The sequence below is a fragment of the Thamnophis elegans genome, chromosome 4 (assembly GCF_009769535.1).
Source record: "Thamnophis elegans isolate rThaEle1 chromosome 4, rThaEle1.pri, whole genome shotgun sequence".
Lineage (NCBI taxonomy): Eukaryota > Metazoa > Chordata > Lepidosauria > Squamata > Colubridae > Thamnophis > Thamnophis elegans.
In genome coordinates this window covers 51691497-51711557 of record NC_045544.1, presented here as the reverse complement: position 1 = coordinate 51711557, position 20061 = coordinate 51691497, and positions in this window count along the sequence as shown.

The following is a 20061-nucleotide window of genomic DNA, read 5'->3' as shown; positions in this document are numbered from 1 at the left end:
GTCATCCATGATATGATATGCCAGCATGAAAAAGTGTTTCTTGTTTTAACTGGTTGCAATTTTGTTGCAAATTTATAAACAAGTGATTTTCATAATCAGTGATTGGTCTCTTACAGTTTTGGCCAATTTCTTTCTGCCACACCAATTCAATACAATATCTTTGAAGATTTTATAGCAGCGATGGTGAACCTTTTTTGGCTTGCATGTCATAAGGGGGAGAGCGCAGGGGGGTCATGCGCAAGGGTGCCGCACCCATAATGCAATGTGCAACCCCCCCCCCAGTGGGCATGCTGCATGAGAGGCGCTCCCCCCCATTTTTGCATGTTTTTGCCTCCCCCGCCCCCTGGAGGCCCTCCGGAGGCTTCAGGGGCCTTCAGGAGGCTTCCCTGAAGACTCCGGAAGACTAAAAAGGACCCTACGAGCAAACAGGAAGTGACATCCGGTTTGCTCATGGGGTGGTTTTTAGTCCTCCGGAGGTTTAGGAAAACCTCCTGAAGGTCCCAGAAGCCTCCGGAGGCTTAAACCACCCCTATGAGCAAACTGGAAGTCCGTTGCCATACCAATGTAGATAGAAAAGGTTCACTTGGCTCAGCTTTAATATTTTTTTTCAGGGTTGAAAGTTCCAGCTTTCAGTTTGTATTCAAAATGGGACATTTCATATAATTTTGACTTTGAAATAGAAGTTTTGCAATCTCTACTTATAAAAGATGAACTTGTGTCCATGGCAAGCTATTAAATTAAGATTCTTGATTTGATCTTGAAACTAGTATAATCTCTGCTGTAGGAATTACAGGTTGTGTCCTAATCAATCATCCAGTCAACCAATCACTTTAAAGTCTAGCTTAAAATATTGAGATGAAGGGAGTGACAAAAAAAGGAGGGGGAAGTTTAACTAGTCTTTTAAAGATAACATCGATTTGAGCTAAGAACATTTGGAAAGTAGATTCTTAGTGTTCTGCCCCCTGTTCATGTTTGCTTTAAACAGAAACAATCCATATTAAAACTATTTATTGATGTGTGAGTAAAAACTTCATAACAGAGGAAGTTATAAAGAGGGAGCAATCAAATCATCATTTCACTGGAATTCAAGAGCTGAAAGATTGAAAACAAAGCTCTGTTGTGCATAAAATTGTTTGTAACATCAACTGGTAAATCATATATTTCATTGATTGTTTATTGAATGGAAAAGTTTTTAAATTTTTCTTTTCTCTCTCTGTCTGTATCACTCAACATATTTTGCTGATGGTAGTGGATCTAAGACGTTCCCTACTCCTCTTGTAGTAGGCCAGCATTTTAGGACCTTCTGTTTTACTACATGCAACAAGTTTGGTGTTTTTTTCTCCAGTTTGAGAGTGTTGCATGAAGTCATTTCTTGCAGTTACAAGACAGAGTTGGCCCTGCTCAACTTTCTCTTTGTTCCCCATAATTTGTGTTTATTTTGAAGTCATGCTTACATGTACACTTATTCATCATCACAATTATTCAGTGTTCCAAAGTTTGTAAGTTCTTTTTCCATGAATCCTGACAAGAACCAATAGCCAATGTGTGAGGACTATGCGTGCATTTTTGTAATGTACACAGGCTGAACCAATCATCACATTCTTATCTCATATTATGAAATGAACATCTGAAATGGCCTTATTCTCAGTGTTAGCAATGGGAGTTAGTCATGCTTAATTTGGTGGAATCATGCCATCATTATACTATTAAAATACTATAGAGCTTGATTACTGATTCATGTTATCTCCTAAAATAGAGTCTCTAACATTTTACAAAAAGTTATTCTAGTTCTGCAATGGTACAAGTAAATTTATAACACTTTTAAGATTTAACTCCAAAATGGAAACACCTTGTTTCTGAATTTTCTGTTCTTGATGAGCTCCAGTATTGATGCCACCATGTGACATTTCAAAAGATGCTATATTCATCTAAGAACTGCTTTTGTTTCTGCGATGGCACAGTCTTGGAGCAATAAACTTGACTGTAAAATCAATACTTGTAATGATATAAGAAACAGCCTTAATATTTCAGCTGGAAGGGGAGTGCAAAATTTAGTTTGTACATGCAATTTTGTATGCCTATAAATTATGCTGACTTTCTAAAAACTGATTTCCAAACATGACAAATCAGTTTGGAACTATGGTAAGTGTTTGGAAGAGTCAAATTCATCTATCCCTAGGTATGGCCAATCATATGCAACTCACTATACAGATGTTACAGCTTGCCAAGAGTTTGACAACTCAAGTTGTTTTTCAATCTTCTATATGGAATTAAAAATGTCATGGTTATAAGCAAATTGCTATTAGATGTGTTAGTCACATAAGTCATAAACTATACAAACTATACTTTAGTTCATACTTGAATACAGCCTTCAGTTTAAACATAGCTTTCATCTTCCCATTTAAACCAGTAGATGTTGAGTAGCATGCTGTCACCTTCCTATTTCTTAATAATAATTTCTAGCTATTAAACCAGGTGCAACTTGCATTGAACATTATTTTATTAAGGCTATGCATATAGCAAGAAATGCATTTTGAATGTAGAACAGCATAGCTCCACCCAAAGTGTTATGTTGGAACACTCATGTTGGGTCCTCTTTGTTGGGAAAAGCTCAAAAGCTTAAGTGTTTTGTTTAATTCAAAGCAAAACTTTTGGAAGTTACACAGTTAGGAACGCTCAGAATGGCCCATTTCAGTAGTCAGAATGACCCTTTAAGGTTGTTCTTTATAACTGGAATGTGATGAACTGTTGGTGTAAGGACATCTTTTCCACAATGCAATATAATTTTAATAATATTTCCATTGGTTTCGATTTTATAGAGGACACAATCCCACGGTCAAGGTCTCCTGAATAATTCCCACTGAAATGAAAAATTTCCAATCCAAAATTGCTCTTTATGATAATTTCACTGTTTATTTCAGGCAGACCTAGGTAGGAAAATGTTTCAGTACATAGCACAAGGTATCATACATCATCAGTGCTCTCACTCAGGATCCATATAATGCTCATCTGTGACTAGGAAGTTTATTTCTTTAACTTCTTGATGTAAGCAATTGCTTTTCACAGCTAGAAGTTGATAAAACATCTCTCCTTGATTCGGTCTATGCGGTAATATTGCTCAGACATTTTATAGCTTCAGGAATAAGCCACTAAACATGTTGTATAGCTTGTGATCACTTAAGTTGGTGAAAACAATTTGCAGTTGGGAAATGAGAAATTAAATAAACCCAAAATTGATAGCACCATCAGATGAATTGGATTTTCTGGGGCCTCTTTTGTCAGGATTCCTCTATACCAGAAGCCTATGGCAACTTTATGACCTGTGGACTTTAATTCCTGGAATTCCTGAGCCAATGTATTCTATTTCCACTGTCATTTCTCAACCGTTTATAGCACCCTGCTTCTTTGATGGAGAAAAGAGAAGGAGCTTCATTGATTAAATGAGGCAAGGCAACAGAGACATATGTGGAAGACAGAGACTTCAAACAGTGGGAGAAGAAAGTAATAAATTTAAAAGTTTTGTTTCCTTTTCTCAATCAGAAAACAATGCAGAGTATATATTGTAATAGGTATAAATAGGACAGACTGAATAAAATTGGTTTCAAATCTATTGATCTTTCCAGACAATGGACTGGATTCAAAGTTTGTCAATGCTGTGGCACTAAAACCAGTGAGATTTGTTAGACTGAGTTGTATTGGATAGTGGGACAAATCTATTTCAAGGTCTTCCCTAAATAAAGTTAAATTCCAACCCCTGACTTCAGAAAGCAAACAGCAGACTATTAAGCTGCTCAGCAGTGCTGAAGCAATTAGTGGAGCTTCTATATCAAGAGGCAATCCACATCCACAGCCATGTTTTTTTTTTGGCTGTGGACAGAGGTTAGATCCAGCGTGAGCGGAGCTTTTATCTCCAGCCAGTTCTTCTCAGCTGCCTTTTTTGCAGCCCCAGACAGGCGAGCCCCTCCCCCAGGACAAAGCAAAGTTGTTTGAAGCTAGGATTAATACGGGCGGGTCCCACCCCTGTGAGATTTATGCTTTTATTACTATCTTAAACACCAGCACCATTTGTCTTAGAGGCTTCTTTGTTTAAACAGACTTCAAAATGGCGATTTCTCCCCGTTGGTGACTGATAGGGGATGTACTCAGCTGGTCTTACCTTCCTGCAGACCGCTCCTTAACAAAATAAATTTTTTTTTTTTGGGAAACAGAGGGGAGCGAAAGCGCTGTTTATTTGTTTATTTATAATGGCACCCAGGTCAAAATCGAAGCGTCTCTCTACAAATGTGCCTAAAGAATCTAAAGAATCTATACTGGAATCGCAGCCCTTGTCTCCTACGCCCTCTACTGGAGAATTTTTAACACAGGAATTTTTATTTCAAATGCTTAATGATTTTAAACAAGAAATTAAGGAATTTGTATTGGAGCTATATGATGATTTAAAGTCTAAAATTGACCAAATGAAGGCGAATACGTTTGCAGCCGTGTCTGCCCTGTCAGATTATTCTGCTGAAATAGAGAATAAATTGGAAAGCTTGGAGGAGGCTAATTTTAATTTGACTACTAATATTCAAATATTACAACAAAAAATTAGAGACACTCAAGAACAGCTCGTGATGATAAACTTTAATAAGAAGGCATTCGCAATAAGAGTCAGAGGATTCCGCGAAAAGGAGCGAGAGAATCTGAAACAGACCTTTGTTGAAGCCTTCAGCCATGCGGTGGGAAGCCCGGGACTTAACTTTGATTGGCAGATTCGGAAAATCTATCGCCAGAACTCGTTGGTAGCGGAACAGCGACAGCTCCCGAGGGACATAATTATATATTTTTCCACAAAAGAATCCAGAAACGCGATTATGCAAAAGTTTCATAATAATAGTCTGCGAGTTGATGACCAGGACTTGATTGTCTTCAAAGAAATACCCTTCCAGATGTTGAGAGCAAGAAGAGACTATGCTTTTTTAACTAAAGAGCTTAGAAATCAGCAGATTCAATATAGATGGGAGGCCCCAGCCGGCATTACGGTCACATTTGAGAATCAAAGACTTCGTCTTAACTCTGTTTCGGAGGCTCGAGATTTCTATTACAAGAGTTTGAAGGCGGGACTTCCTGATTCACTTGGAAAAGAGGAGAGACAAGCCGAAGGAGAAGGCAAGCAACAGATCACATGGCTGCAAGATGGAGGGGGTAGCCTTTCCTCCCTCGGAGAAGCAGAAAAGCGGAGATCGAGGATTTAGACATTTTAAAATATTTGCCAAAGTTGTGGACTGAATGGGGGTTTGCGACCTCTCTCCGGTAGAAAAAGCGGAACTTATTGGTGGGGTGATACTGATTGTATATATGTAAAATGAATGCGGAATGATTTATGTTGTTTAAATTCTGTTAGAAGGGATTACTTTAAAACAGAAGGTAAACTGATTCTTGTTGAAAGTATTATTTGAATATGTGGAATGATCCATGCTATTTAATTTTTATTAGAAGGGAAAGCTTGGTGAAATTATTTTGAGTTAGATTTTAAATTAATGTCTGCATAAATTTGATAGTGGTAAATATCAGACAAGCAAGGGATGAGGGTAAAATGCATGCGGAATGATTTACGTATATTGGTGGGGTGATATTGAATGTATATATGTAAAAGGATGCAAAATGATTTATGTTGTTTAAATTCTGTTAGAAGGGAAAGCTGGACGAGATTATTTTTTAAAACAGAAGGTTAACTGATTCTTGTTGAAAGTATTATTTGAATATGTGGAATGATCCATGCTATTTAATTCTTATTAGAAGGGAAAGTTTGGTGAAATTATTTTGAGCTAGATCTTAAACTAATGTCTGCATAAATTTGATAGTGGTAAATATCAGACAAGCAAGGGATGAGGGTAAAATGCATGCGGAATGATTTACGTTGTTTAAATCCTATTAGAAGGGAAAGCCGGTCGGGATCATCTTAAGATAGAATGTAAACTGATTTTTGTGTAAAGTAATACTTGATCCACGCTGCTTAAATTTTACTAAGAAGGGAAAGTTTGGTTAGATTATTTTGAATTACTGTTTGAAAATAAGGTTAAGAAAGATTATTTACGCTGTTTAAATCTTATTAGAAGGGAAAGTTTGATTATTCTTCTGTAAAGTAATATTTGAATATGTGGAATGATCCACGCTGCTTAAATTTTACTAGAAGGGATTATTTTTGAGCTAGATTGTATATTGATGTCTATACAAATTTGTATAAATGTTTATCTGAGTACAAGGTTAAGGAAGAGGAACGGGAGAGTCTACAGGAGGTTGGGGTAAATAACAAAGAAGTAAGAGACGAGAATAAAATATAGATAGAATGACTTACACTATTTAAGCATAGATAAAGATGGGGGGCTGAGCTTAACACAAAGAGTTCTTTTTCTTTTTTTTCCTTTTTCTTTTTTCTTTTTTCTTTTTTCTTTTCTTTCTTTTTTCTTGTTTTTCTTTCCTTTAATATATTACTTTTATTTTTAATCCATACGAACACAAGATACTTTAGATAGAAGGTAGTGCCAGGTGTGGGCCCTGGGAAGTCGGGAAGATTAGGGATGGGGATTTATGGGGGGTGGGTGGGTGGGTGTTAACATAGTCTCAATAAGAACAAGAATGCACTTATATACGGTTGTTTTTTTTTTCCTTTTTTTTCCTCTTTTCTTTCTTTATATTTTTTTTCCTTGGTTTATTTTACTTCTTATCAGATTAAACAACACTTGAATAAAGGCATACACCAAGGAGGGAGGTAGAGGGAAAGAAGAGGGAGGAGTAAGGAAGGAGTAAGGGGAATGTAAGGAGGGCGTGTTGGGAGTAAGGGGAGAAGGAAGGTTTGAGGGGAAAGGGAAGTAGGAGGGGAGTGTTAGAGGGAGGAAAGGAAAGTTGGAGGGGGTAGATGGGGTGTATGGAGGATGGAAGTGTTAGGTGGGGTTGTGAATGATGAGTTGTGTTTTCTTTTTTATTTTGTTTTATTTTATTTTATTTTTATTTTTTTCTTATAGCAAATACCCTGTATATAAGTGATTGTAAAATGGAATGTGAAAATGAATAAAATATATTTTTTTTTTAAAAAAAAGAGGCAATCCACATCCAAAGAGCTCTGGCTACCTTGCAAAAAATGAGCCCCACCTCCCACGGATGTTATGGGAAAACCCAGTGATCTGAGGGCAAAGCGAGAGAAGTGCCCACCAGCCAGTCCTGCTGCCCTGAGTGAAGCACCTTCCTCAGCTGCCCCTTCTCGCCCTACCCACCCACTATATTCTCTCTCCCTCCCTCACCTACCTACCTACCTACCTATTTTATCTATCTATCTATCTATCTATCTATCTATCTATCTATCTATCTATCTATCATCTATTGATACACACATATATATTGATATATGTTGATAGATAGATAGATAGATAGATAGATAGATAGATAGATAGATAGATAGATATTGATCACAATAGAGCTATGATCAATACTCCTAAATGGAAAAGGCAGGGAAGATGGTTGATGAGTTTGAGGATTATAAGGATTAGTACGGTTATTGATTGTTATTTTGTGTGTTTTGACCTTATTTGCTGTAAGGAATTGTAACCATCTTAGTGTTTGGTCAACTAGAATGGTGCAGAAGACTGCATAAATAATAAAATTAATTGTGCAGATTCTCCCCCTGACTCACACACACTTTAAAAATATTTTCAATATACAAGTGCCTTGATGAGATGAGCTACCTGCTGATTATTGAGTACATGTTGCAACATCGACCAAGTGTTACTGGTTGTCCTTATCAGTATTGTCTTGACCAATCAGCCTGCTCCTTACAAATAGAAAAGAAAAAAGTTATAAAAACTAAAACAAAGTTTATAATGATCCACCTTTGTAAGTAAAGGTAATTGTTCAAGCTTTGTAACAGTTATTTGAAAGGAAATAATCTTGTTCAAACTCAGAAAATACATATATAAGAACTGATATTCTTACTGACATTCATACAAATATAATAACTGACTTATGATCTAAAATTAGCTGCTTTATTTAATATATAATTCAAGAGAATATATCTGAATTCTGCAGCAATTAAATAATGCAATAGTGAGTTATGTTGTGACTCAGCAGAAGTTTGCTGTGAGTTGAGTCGGGATGCAGGAATAACAATGCAGCTGGGGCTCGTTAGTGTCGTCTTCTGGAGATAAAAGGACCGATGGTGCCACACCCTGGTTGCAGAAGTCAACGTTCATCGTTCGTTTGTGGTTCGTCGTTCGTTTATGGAGAATTCATTTCCGTTCCTGTTTGAGTTTGTGAGACACTTGGATAAGTGATTTTGCTTCTTGAAAACCTGGTGCTGTAAGAGTTTTGTTTCTGCATTCTCCTGCGTAACCCTTGTTGATAGAGACTTTATCTATGTTTATTTTGGGCTTGCAGCCAGCGTGAACCAGGACTGATAAAGTTATTTCCTTTTAAGTCTGTCTGACTGTCGTCTGTTAACGAGCGAAGAAGTGGGGTCAGAACAGAGTTATAACAATTTACAAGTAAGATTATCTGTTTGGTTAAAATTATGGATTATTATTTTTTTAATTTTCTGAAGTAAGCAAATATTATTGCTTCCCAGTACAAGTTATCCATGAAGTTTTGAGGAAAAGTTAATTTATCAAAGTGTTCTTTCACAGAATAAAATTTTTAAACTATTTGTAATAGTTTTTCTTATTCTGTTCAATTGTAACCAATTTTCAGAGACTGCCTGGGCAAGCCCCTATAATTTTGAGGGATTTTTCAGAAATGGCTTGCCTCTGACTCTCTCCTAAGACTAGGAGAAAGTGACTGGCTCATATCACCCAGCTGTCTTTATGTCTAAGGTAGGACTAGAATTCACTGTCTCCTGATTTCTAGCCTGATGCTTTTAACTAGTACACCAAACTGTCATATATGCAATAATAACTAATGCAATCAATAATCAGATATTTGCAATACAAAATAATAACCCTATATATGAAACCTTGGGTAGTTTTCAGAAGCTGCAAAATACAAACTATCATCAGATCATTCATTCTTCTTCTTGTGCCATATCCATCATTGGATGTTGGTGATTATGTTGGTGAACCAATTTTTATCAACAGCCGCACAAAAAAGTGCTGTTGAGTTTTGTCCAAACCAATTGCTTAGATTTTGAAGCCATGATGATGTTCTTCTGCCTTGACCTCGTTTGCCTTCCATCTTTTCTTGGAGGATTAAGTGAAGTACCGTATTTTTCATAGTATAAGACACACCAGAGTATAAGATGCATCAAGGTTTTGAAGAGGCAAATTTTAAAAAGGTTTTTGCACTCTGCAAACCTCCCAAAAACGGCCTGTTTTTTGTGAAACACGGGATCATTTTTTTTCAAAAAAGGAACATGAATAACCTTTAGGAGACTTGTAGAGTCCTCCTGGGAGGAGGACCTGCCTGTTTTTTGCTCATTTCTGCCCTCCCCAGCCCCTAGGAGTTCTCTGAAAGTCTCCTAAAAGCTATGCATGAAGGGGGAGGGATTTGGGGAGTCCAAAAATGCTGTATTGAGTGTATAATACGGACCCAGATTTTCAGCCTCTTTTTTGAAGGAAAAACATGTGTCTTATACTCTGAAAAATATGGTATGCCAATATGGTATGCCATATTTTTCTGGGTGTTGCATCACATGTCCAAAATATTCTAACGTTTGCTTTTAAATGGCTTTCCCAGGTGGCTTATCATTCAGTTACACTTACTAAACATCAGCTTCTCAATCTGCTCTAAAAAAATGACAATTTAATATGGCAAATATATTAAATTATTTGTTAGGAATTTGATAGGAACTTATGTGGATACAAACCTCAAGACCATTTCAGCATTCCTTGCATATTGTTAAGACAAATGCCATGCCATTCAATTTCTAGCTCTAGCAAGGCAAATGTTGCTTATCTTACCAAAGAAACTACCATGGGAAAATTATATGAAGCACAATCAATAGAAAAATAATTTTAAAAAGTTAAAGATTTTCATGAAGTTAGCAATCAAAGTTAGGTTTTTAAATGTCCACGAATAAGAACAGGCTAGCTTGTGTTCACATCAACATTTTGACACTGTGGATCACAAATTATTACATAGTTAAATCTAAATTAAACATCTTAAATAGAAACAAACCACAGAAACATGTGGAGACTGGCTTCAGTTTATGAACAAAACATTTTTTTGTGGATTCCTAAGTGGAATGTTAGGGAATCCGAATATTCTCCTGTATAAATTGAAAATCATTATACACTGAAAATATTTTTAAATCATTATGTACAATTCTAAAACAAACATAAAATCATTAAATGATTTTTTTTTGTTCTGGTGAAAAGATGCTCAAAGCTGTCCTTTATATTTATTCAGAAGTCTGCATTGCTGATTTCAGGAAGACGTCTTTAGAACTGTGGCTACCGTCCAACTGAGACTGAACTCATTTTAATGAGCAATTCAGTACATGACTTCTCACAAAAACATCTCACTATTTTCAGGGAGTTTATTCCAAAGGAATTGTACGTATTTACAGAGCTGAAGGAATACCTTAATCTAAATAAATGGACCCAAGTAGGTTTAACTATGCATCACATCAGAGTTAATATATTTCCAACTACATTTTCAAATTCTCTAAGCAATTCTAAGGGTGGCCACCTGTTCAAAGCAATAAATGGAAGTTTAAATGTAAAACAAACAGCCACATTTTAGTAATGTTTTGGCTTAATTAAAGATTATAATAACTTTTCCCTGATGTATTTTATTCTAATATAGTCGGTGGATGATAAATACAGCATTATTGGAAAACCTTTCTCTCTCAAAAAATCTTTCTGAATCTTTGCCAGTATATATTTTTTAAAGAAATCGTAATTTGAATGTACTGAAAACTTTGAAAATAAGTGGAGGCCTGAATAATTCAAATCTTTAACTCATTTTCCACAGCTGGACAAATACTTGTACTTAAGCATCATGGATTCAATGAAATGAAAAAGTGAACCTGTAGTGTTCTTAACTAGACAGCTGAGTGAACATTTCCTTTAAAAATGAGCACTGGCTGTTTTTCAGGTTAAAATACCTAACATAAAGTGCAAGCAAGCATAGAAGTGAGGTGAATTTCCTTTCTGGGGCTATTTTATAGTGAGACATGCAAGAATATCCAACAGTTTCAAAATGCCAGAGGCTTACTTGACATTCAGGATGATTTTCTGGCACTGTGGTGGAAATGGCAACAATTAGAGAGATCCAACTATCATTTTATTATTTTCAAAGTTGGCAAGCTACAGGCAGTAATGGTCACTTTCCCTCAGGAAAGCCACAAGCAAGGGTGCAGGGTTACCAAGGTCTTAAGTAACCTTCTTAAGAAAAGGCCCGTTAGGTATCTGCATTTAGCAAAATAAGTGCAAAGGAAGGAATTGGTTTTTTTTTTTTTAAGTTGAGGAAAGAGATAATGAGCAAGGAGACAGGAGATCACTCATAAGAGGAGACTTGGCAACCTTTTGAAGTGCAGTCCTGCTGTTTGGTTATATGAGAATGCCAAACTCTTAATTGTAATTTCAACAGGCTGGCTTCAGCATACAGATGTGGAAGGAAATGATAAAACTGCTTTGAATCAGCATCTTTGAGAATACATTTGAGTACATCAAAGAATAACAACAGACAGGTTACAGTAATTAAATATTTTGAGCAGCCTGGAACCGATAAGCATTTTTGGTTTAAAACATTTTTACCGTATTAAACATATTTTGCACAGTAGCATTTCCCACACTCCCCACCCCATTCCAGAATGCTCTCTCGATAACATTACTGGCATCCTCAACACCGTGCTTGGAATCCCAGGATGCCTGCAAACCAATTTTCTGCATGTCATGTCTTTTATGAGCCCGTCTTATTATTTTAAAATACATTTTAAGTTAAAAACTGGGCAAGGTGGACCAAAGCATCAAGTGATCTGTACTATATAAACTGAAAGTAACTGATGGCTGTAGCTTAATGCTTGTGTGTGGGGGAAAAAAAACCCTGCCCAAGCTAAGGTAAGCAGCAGTGGAAGGAACTGTGGTGGCTCAGTAGTTAGGATTCAGTATTACAGGCTGACTCTGCTGACTGCCAGGAGCTCGATTCTGACCGGCTTAAGGTTGACTCAGCGTTCCATCCTTCCGAGGTCAGTAAAATGAGGACCCAGATTGTTGGGGGCAATGTGCTGACTTTGTAAAGCCCACTGAAAGAGTGCTATTGCTAGCCTTGTGGTGAAAGGAACCAGGGATAAGCAGGCATCTTTCCAATAAATATCCAGGTGCAGATGTAGACATAGTGAGTCGTTCTTCCCGCACAAAAAATGATCTGTAGAGGCTCCATTTGGCAAATGTCTGTGGGGATTCTCAATTGCCCAGGTGATGGTTGTGCTAAAGGTGCTTTCTCCAAAAGGCAACTGGACTTTCTTGTTTTTTTTCCCCTTTGAAAACATTTTGCTTCTAATCCAAGAAGCTTCTTGGATGAGAAGTGAAACATTGGATGAGAAGTGAAACATTTTGAAAGAAAAAAAAAAACCCCAAGAAAGTCCAGTTGCCTTTAGGAAAAAGCAACTTTGGGACTATTTGGCAAATGCATATTCAGGATGAAGCTGGATAGCAAGTAAACTTAGCAAAAAACCATCAAGAAGCATAACTAGGATAAGGCACCTTTTTGAACAGAAGGTTGGAATGCACATAAAAACAAAGCATAGTAATGAATGAGAGTCGTGTGAACAATATAGGACGGCTTAATTTATGGAGATTTCCATATATGAAACTATAATAAAACTAGCAAAACAAAAAATTGAAATGTTGAGGTTTCTTAAAATCGTGAGGCCCAAAAGCTGTATCTTGTTTAGCTTATGTCCAAACCCAACTTTCTAAAGAAGTGATGATGAACCTTTTTGGCATCGAGTGCTGAAAAGGTCATGCAGAAAGCAGTGACGTGGCTGGTGAGGCAGCAATTTTTTTAGACTTGTGGACTTCAACTCCCAGAATTCCACAGCCAGGAATGCTCAGTTCTGATTTAAAGCGACAGCATTTGTTTTTCTCCTTTGCTAAATAAGTTTTCTGCTTTCTTTTTCTTTTTCTTCCCCCTTCCCCTCCTTTCTCTCTCTCTCCCTCCCTCCCCCCACTCTCAAACACACACACACACACACACACAAACACACAAAGTTGCACCAGGAGGATGAAGTTTGAATTCCTCTCCCTCCCTCCAACTCACACGTACCTTTTCCAGCTGTGCCTCACCTACGTCAGGAATTTTTCAGCTTTTAACCCTTGCTTAACTCTGCTCGAGTGATCATAAAACGCCTAAAGTCAGACTAGATGAGGCACGTCGTTCTCCTGCCTCCTCCTGTAGAGGGCGCTTTTTTAGAGGCTTTTTAAAACAGTTAAGCAGATTCATCCACGGTGACACTGGCAGCAACTAGCTCAGCCTGACCTCAGCTCTTGCCTTTTTCCTTTTACGTTTTTTTTCTTTTCATGATGATAGTGGTGAGGCTCTGCCTCCCCTGCCTCCCCTGACTGCACGTCTCTGGCAGAAAGGTTGCGGGCACATGCGTGCACCCATTGAGGTGATGCACTGGAAAAACTGAACTTCCGGGTTCTAGTGCAAATGCATACTCAATGATCAGCTGGCAGGCACACATATGCAGGGTGTTTTTCGGCACTGCCGCACGTGCAAAGGGATTGAACTCCAGAAAAGCCAAACTTCCAGGTTCTGGTGTGCATTCATACACCGGTTTTCGGCACTGCTATGTGTGTAAAGGATAACTGATCACCACATGCGCACCAGAAACCCGGACGACAAACAGGAAAGGCCACATGTGCTGGGTGACATGGCTTCGCATGCCACTTTGGGCATGTGGGCCATAGGTTCGCCATTGCGGCTCTAAAGGATTGTTTTTTTTTAAAGTTTTTATTTTACACACATAAACACATCAACAACAAACACATGACTTAGGACAACATAGGAACCAAAAGTTCCATCAAAAATCATAGGGCAGTTCCGTATCGGTTTCTTTGCAGTTAGTATTTTCCCTTTCTATAATTAGCTATTTATAACCAAATATTTTTTACCTCTAATGTGCTATATATACATACATACTATTCCAGGTAAACATGGTTATTCTTTTTCTTTGTCCATCTTATACTATTGTTATTCCATTTAAGAAATTATAGAGTACAGTTTCGATTGTATTGATTACCATCCCAAGCCTCTATTATGACACCACCTTATTTTCTTTTTCTTCTTTTCTCTCTCCCTTCCTTCTCTACTTCCTTCCTACCTCCTCTCCTTTCCCTTCTTTCTTCCCTTACCTCTCTCCTACTCTTGCCCTCTCTCTTCCCCCTCCTACTCTCCCTCCTTCTCTTTTTTCTCCCTTCCTCCCTCCTCTCCTTCTCTTACTCTCCCTTCTACCCACCTTTCCTTATCTCTTTCTTCTTCCCTTACCTCTCCTCCACTCTTCCTCTTCCTTCCCAACTGTCTCTCCTTCTCTTTCTCTCCTTTCCATCCTCCTCTTCTTTCCCTTCCTTCTTCCCTCCTTTCACTACTTCCTTCCTCCTCTCCTTCCTTCTTCCCTTCCTTTCTTTTTCTATTGTTGTAGAATTGTAGAATTGTAGAAGTTTATATGCCGCCCTTTTCCCTGGGGGGACTCAGGGCGGCTTACAACTCCAGAGGGGGGGGGGGAAGACAAACTTTTAACACGTAAGACAATACATAAGACAATACATCATTAAAACACAGCATTCATACCATTCGGGCGGGTTACAATCTTTAGCCCCAGGCCTGACGGGATAGCCAGTTTTTGAGGGCTGTGCGGAAGGTCTGGAGGGTGGTGAGGGTACGAATCTCCACGGGGAGATCGTTCCATATGGTCGGAGCTGCCACCGAGAAGGCTCTCCTCCGCGTGGTTGCCAGTCGACATTGACCGGCAGATGGAACTCGGAGGAGGCCTAATCGATGGGATCTAATTGGTCGAGTGGAGGTGATTGGCAGTAGGCGGTCTCTCAAGTAGCAATAGCAATAGCAGTAGACTTATATACCGCTTCATAGGGCTTTCAGCCCTCTCTAAGCGGTTTACAGAGAGTCAGCATATTGCCCCCAACAATCTGGGTCCTCATTTTACCCACCTCGGAAGGATGGAAGGCTGAGTCAACCCTGAGCCAGTGGGATTTGAACCGCTGAACTGCTGATCTAGCAGTAGCCTGCAGTGCTGCATTTAACCACTGCGCCACCTTGGCTCATACACTTCTACAATTCTACAAGTACCCAGATCAACTACCATGAAGGGCTTTATGGGTGACAAGTAGCACCTTGAAGCGTACCCGGAGATCGACAGGTAGCCAGTGCAGCTCACGGAGGATAGGTGTTATGTGGGTGAAACGAGGTGCACCCACAATCGCTCACGCGGCCGCATTCTGGACTAGCTGAAGTCGCCGAATACTCTTCAAGGGCAGCCCCATGTAGAGCACATTGCAGTACTCCAGCCTAGAGGTCACAAGGGCACGAGTGACTGTTGTGAGAGCCTCCCGGTTCAGGTAGGGGCGCAACTGGTGCACCAGGCGAACCTGGGCAAATGCCCCCCTGGTCACAGCTGACAAATGGTGTTCAAAAGTCAGCTGTGGGTCCAGGAGGACTCCCAAGTTGCGGACCCTGTCTGAGGGGCGTAGTGTTTGACCCCCCAGCCTGAGAGATGGAATACTTGCCGAATTAGTGGGAGGGAAACACAACAGCCACTCGGTCTTATCTGGGTTGAGCACGAGTTTGTTAGCCCTCATCCAGTCCCTAACAGCTTCGAGGCCCTGGTTCATCACGTCCACCGCTTCATTGAGTTGGCACGGGGCGGACAGATACAACTGAGTATCGTCCGCATACTGGTAGTATTTTATCCCGTGCCGCTGAATGATCTCACCCAGCGGTTTCATGTAGATGTTGAAAAGTAGGGGGGACAAGACCGAACCCTGCAGCACCCCATATGTTAGGGACCTAGGGGTCGATTTCTGCCCTCCGACTAACACCGACTGCGACCTGTCCGAGAGGTAAGAGGAGAACCACCGCAAAACAGTGCCTCCCACCCCCACCTCCCGCAGTCGTCGCAGAAGGATACCATGGTCGATGGTATCGAAAGCCGCTGAGAGGTCAAGGAGCACCAGGATGGAGGCGTAGCCTCCGTCCCTGGCTCTCCAGAGGTCATCGGTCAATGCGACCAAAGCGGTTTCTGTGCTGTAGCCAGGCATGAAGCCGGACTGGAATGGGTCAAGATAACTAGCTTCCTCCAAGGACCGCTGGAGCTGAAAGGCCACCACCTTCTCAACAACCTTCCCCACAAAGGGGAGGTTGGAGACTGGACGATAATTGTTAAGAACGGCTGGATCCAAGGATGGTTTCTTCAGGAGGGGTCTCACCACCGCCGCTTTAAGTGCGGGGGGGAAGACCCCCTCCCGAAGGGAGGCGGTAACAACCGCCTGGATCCAGCCCTGTGTCACCTCCCTGCTGTTAGCAACCAGCCAGGAGGGGCACGGGTCCAGTACACATGTGGAGGCACTCACAGCTCTCATGGCCTTGTCCACATCTTCAGGGGCAACATCCTGAAACTCAACCCAGCGATGGTCTACCAGATTATCCCCTTGTGCCTCGGCTGGATCTGCGTAATCGGAGTCCAAGTCCGACCGAAACCGAGCAACTTTGTCCGCTAAAAACTGGACGTAATCCTCAGCCCTACCCTGCAGGGGGTCCCCCGTATCCCTCCTATTTAGGAGGGAACGGGTTATCCTAAACAGGGCAGCTGGTTACTGGTGTCTCTTTCAAATCTCAGTTTATGATTTCTTGGAGATGGTATTTCCACAAACCCATATAATGTCATATCATTTCTTTTTTTTCTTTTTCGTTCTATAGTCTATATACCAACATTCAGTCCATTCAAATTTATCGAGATTATTGTTATTTCTTGATCATCTTTAACTGGGGTTGTTTTTTTGCTTCTGGTTTGTATCTGACTTTTCCCTCTCTTGTGTTCCTTCTATGCTCTCTCTCTTTCTTGCCTCTGTTCTTCTCTCCTTTTCTTTCGTTATGTTCTGATGTTTCTTCCTCACTGTTCCAAGCTCCAAGGCAAATAAGTGTCAAATGCTTATAAATTCAACAAGCAGTAGAAGGGATAATGAGCAGAAAAAGAAAAAGAACTTAGTGTACCAACCCGGCTGTTAAACAAGCTCTTCTTTGAGCTTTCCAAATCTTTCCGGCAAAAATTCTCTTCCACTCCACTCCTGTTTGTCCATGTCGGGTTTTCGTTCTCACTGTGGCTAAATCCTTTAAACTCTTTACGGCTGTCCCTTTCGTCCCAGTGTCTCTGCGTCTCTGCTCCAGTTCTTTTCGGCAAAATTGAGCTGCAAAAACAGCTTCTCTTCTGGCTCTTTCTTCTTTCAGCTCACCCTCTCTGCCAGTTTTGCGTTGCCTTTCTCTTTGGGTTGTCAGCAATAGTAATAAGTATCCAATTCACTGCCTCTCTTATTCGCTCCCTTCTTATGCGGCCGCCATAATTTCAGTCCTAACCAAAAGGCAGGATATCTCCTTGTCCGTTTAGGGGGTTTCTCCTATATGCAGGGGGGATTTGCCTTATCCCCCCAGCGTCTGCAGAGTATCCCCTTTGATCTGTTGACCCCTTCAGGGGTCAACAGTGCTCAAAAAAGAGCCCAAATAAAGGAGTTAGAGTTAGAAGTTAGGAGAGCTTCCTTCCCTCCACTCTAAGCACGATGATGTCACCACAGGAAGTCCTCTAAAGCAGTGGTCCCCAACCTTTTTATCGCCGCGGACCAGTCAGCCTTTGATAATTTTACCGTGGCCCGCTGAGCGCGCACAGGGGTGGGGGGGCGTTGTTCGCGACGACACATTGATTGCGTACCTGTGCGGGGCTCTCTTCCCTGGAGCCTTTGCGCACGGCCCAGGAGCTTTTGCGCACGGCCCAGGAGCCTTTGCGCTGCAGCGATCATGTCCCCCGGCCGCTGCAGCGATCATGGCCCCCGGCCTCTGCAGCGATCATGGCCCCCGGCCGCTGCGCGGCCCGGTGCCAGGTACTCCACGGCCCGGCACCGGTCCGTGGACCGGGGGTTGGGGACCACTGCTCTAAAGGATTGTTTATTGATTGATTGATTGATTGATTTTGTTTGCTGCCCATCTCACTGCAAGACAACTCTGGGTGGCTTACAACATTATTCTAGGACTCTTTGTAATTGTGTCTGTCTTCCATTGCTATATTCCAGGCCTTCTAGGTATTCTTTATGTATCATAAAATACCAAAGCCCATAAAATTTGAAGACTCCTTTTTAGCAAATCAATTCCATCCAGGTAAAATCATATAAATAGGACTGCGGATAAAATTTCTAACTATTCTTTCCTTTTCCTTTGTGGTCAATAGGTAAACTTGATTTATTAATCTTTCTTCTATTATTAATTATAATGCTGTCTCTAAAAGAATATTTTTTAAAAAAAATTATGGAAAATGTATACACCAAACCACACAGAGTACATGAAAAACTAATTATGAAATGTGTCAAGGAGACAATGGCAATCATATTCAAGCCCTTTGTCCCCATCTCAACAGAATTATAATTTAGGGGTCAAGAATACTGTATCTTTTGCATACAGATATATGCATCTTCAGATATGACAGGAAGATATATCTTGAAACTTCTAATACTGATTTCAGTGAGCCCATATTCACCCTTATGATAGACCAACTTCCTATGTTTTCTGTTTCTTTTCTTAAATCATACAATGTAAATAGGACTGTGCAAATTTGATGGAATTCTTTGGGACTGTATCTCTGCATGGCATCCTATATCTATATTTGACCTATCAGAGGAACAAGAACTGACATAAGCCCTGTTAAGTAGGAAGACAATTTCTTGAAATCACCTAGTTTTACGTCACTGTCTAGGCATAGAATGGAGTCAGTTATAATAGAAAAAAAAAGAAAGTGCATGTTTTTTTTATTACCATTTATTTCTAATTTTAATTTTTCAAAATAAAAAGAAAATAAAAATATGGAATTGGAAAAATAAACCAAAAAAGAGAAAATATTTAGAGGGTATATATGAATATATAAATATGTATGTGGGTTTACGTGCTCCATATTTAACTATATTCTATAGTTCTGCCCAGAATGAAATTTCTAATACAGATATATTAGAATATATCGTTGTTAATATAGCCAGAAAATGATGGAATAAATGTATCCTTCATGGTAGCTTTTTTCAAAATGCTTTGTCATTGTGTCAATTTTTTAGGCCAGGCAATTTCCACACATTAAAATACCACAAGTGTGATGAAAGATGTACTTTATTTCTCCAGTGTCTGCAGTAACAAACTTAGTGGCTAACAGCAGAATCAACTTTTAATATACCCACTCATATTAATTAGGAAAAATGGACAATATATTAATAACAAGATTCATTATAAAAAGTGGTTTGCGGCTTTCCTCAAATTGTTTAAAAACTTGCAGCCAAACAGACTGACTAATTGGGTTCTGCCACAAAAGATAACATATTTCATCTGACCAAAACAATATAGAAAAATTCAATTAATATGGATTCCTTGTTAATATTACATTAATATTACATTGAGTGTAATACCTCTATGGTTTATCTTCATGGTCAATTCTTAATGTCTTGTTTAAGTAATTTTCAAAGGAATTATGAATTTAACTAGATTCATTATGTTCAAATCCAGTATCCTTCTCATAAGACTTTTCAAGAAAACCTACTGTATTTTTTTAATAAGAATTTTATGCACTATCTACTAAATTCGTGTACCATTAAATGACAGTGATAGATACCATACACAACGCTCTCATCATACATCACTATCATTTTAGTTTGCTTTTGAGACTAAAAAGTGAACATGCTTTTTGTCATCAAAGTGAAGTTTCACAATATTTCATTCATCCTGCGCTTTTCCGAGTTCTCATCACTTTCAAATTCTGTTTTGATTTAGAAAAAGAATGCAACAGATTTGGGAAATTAATGTTCACTTATTAAGGATTCCTTATTTGTTTGAAAC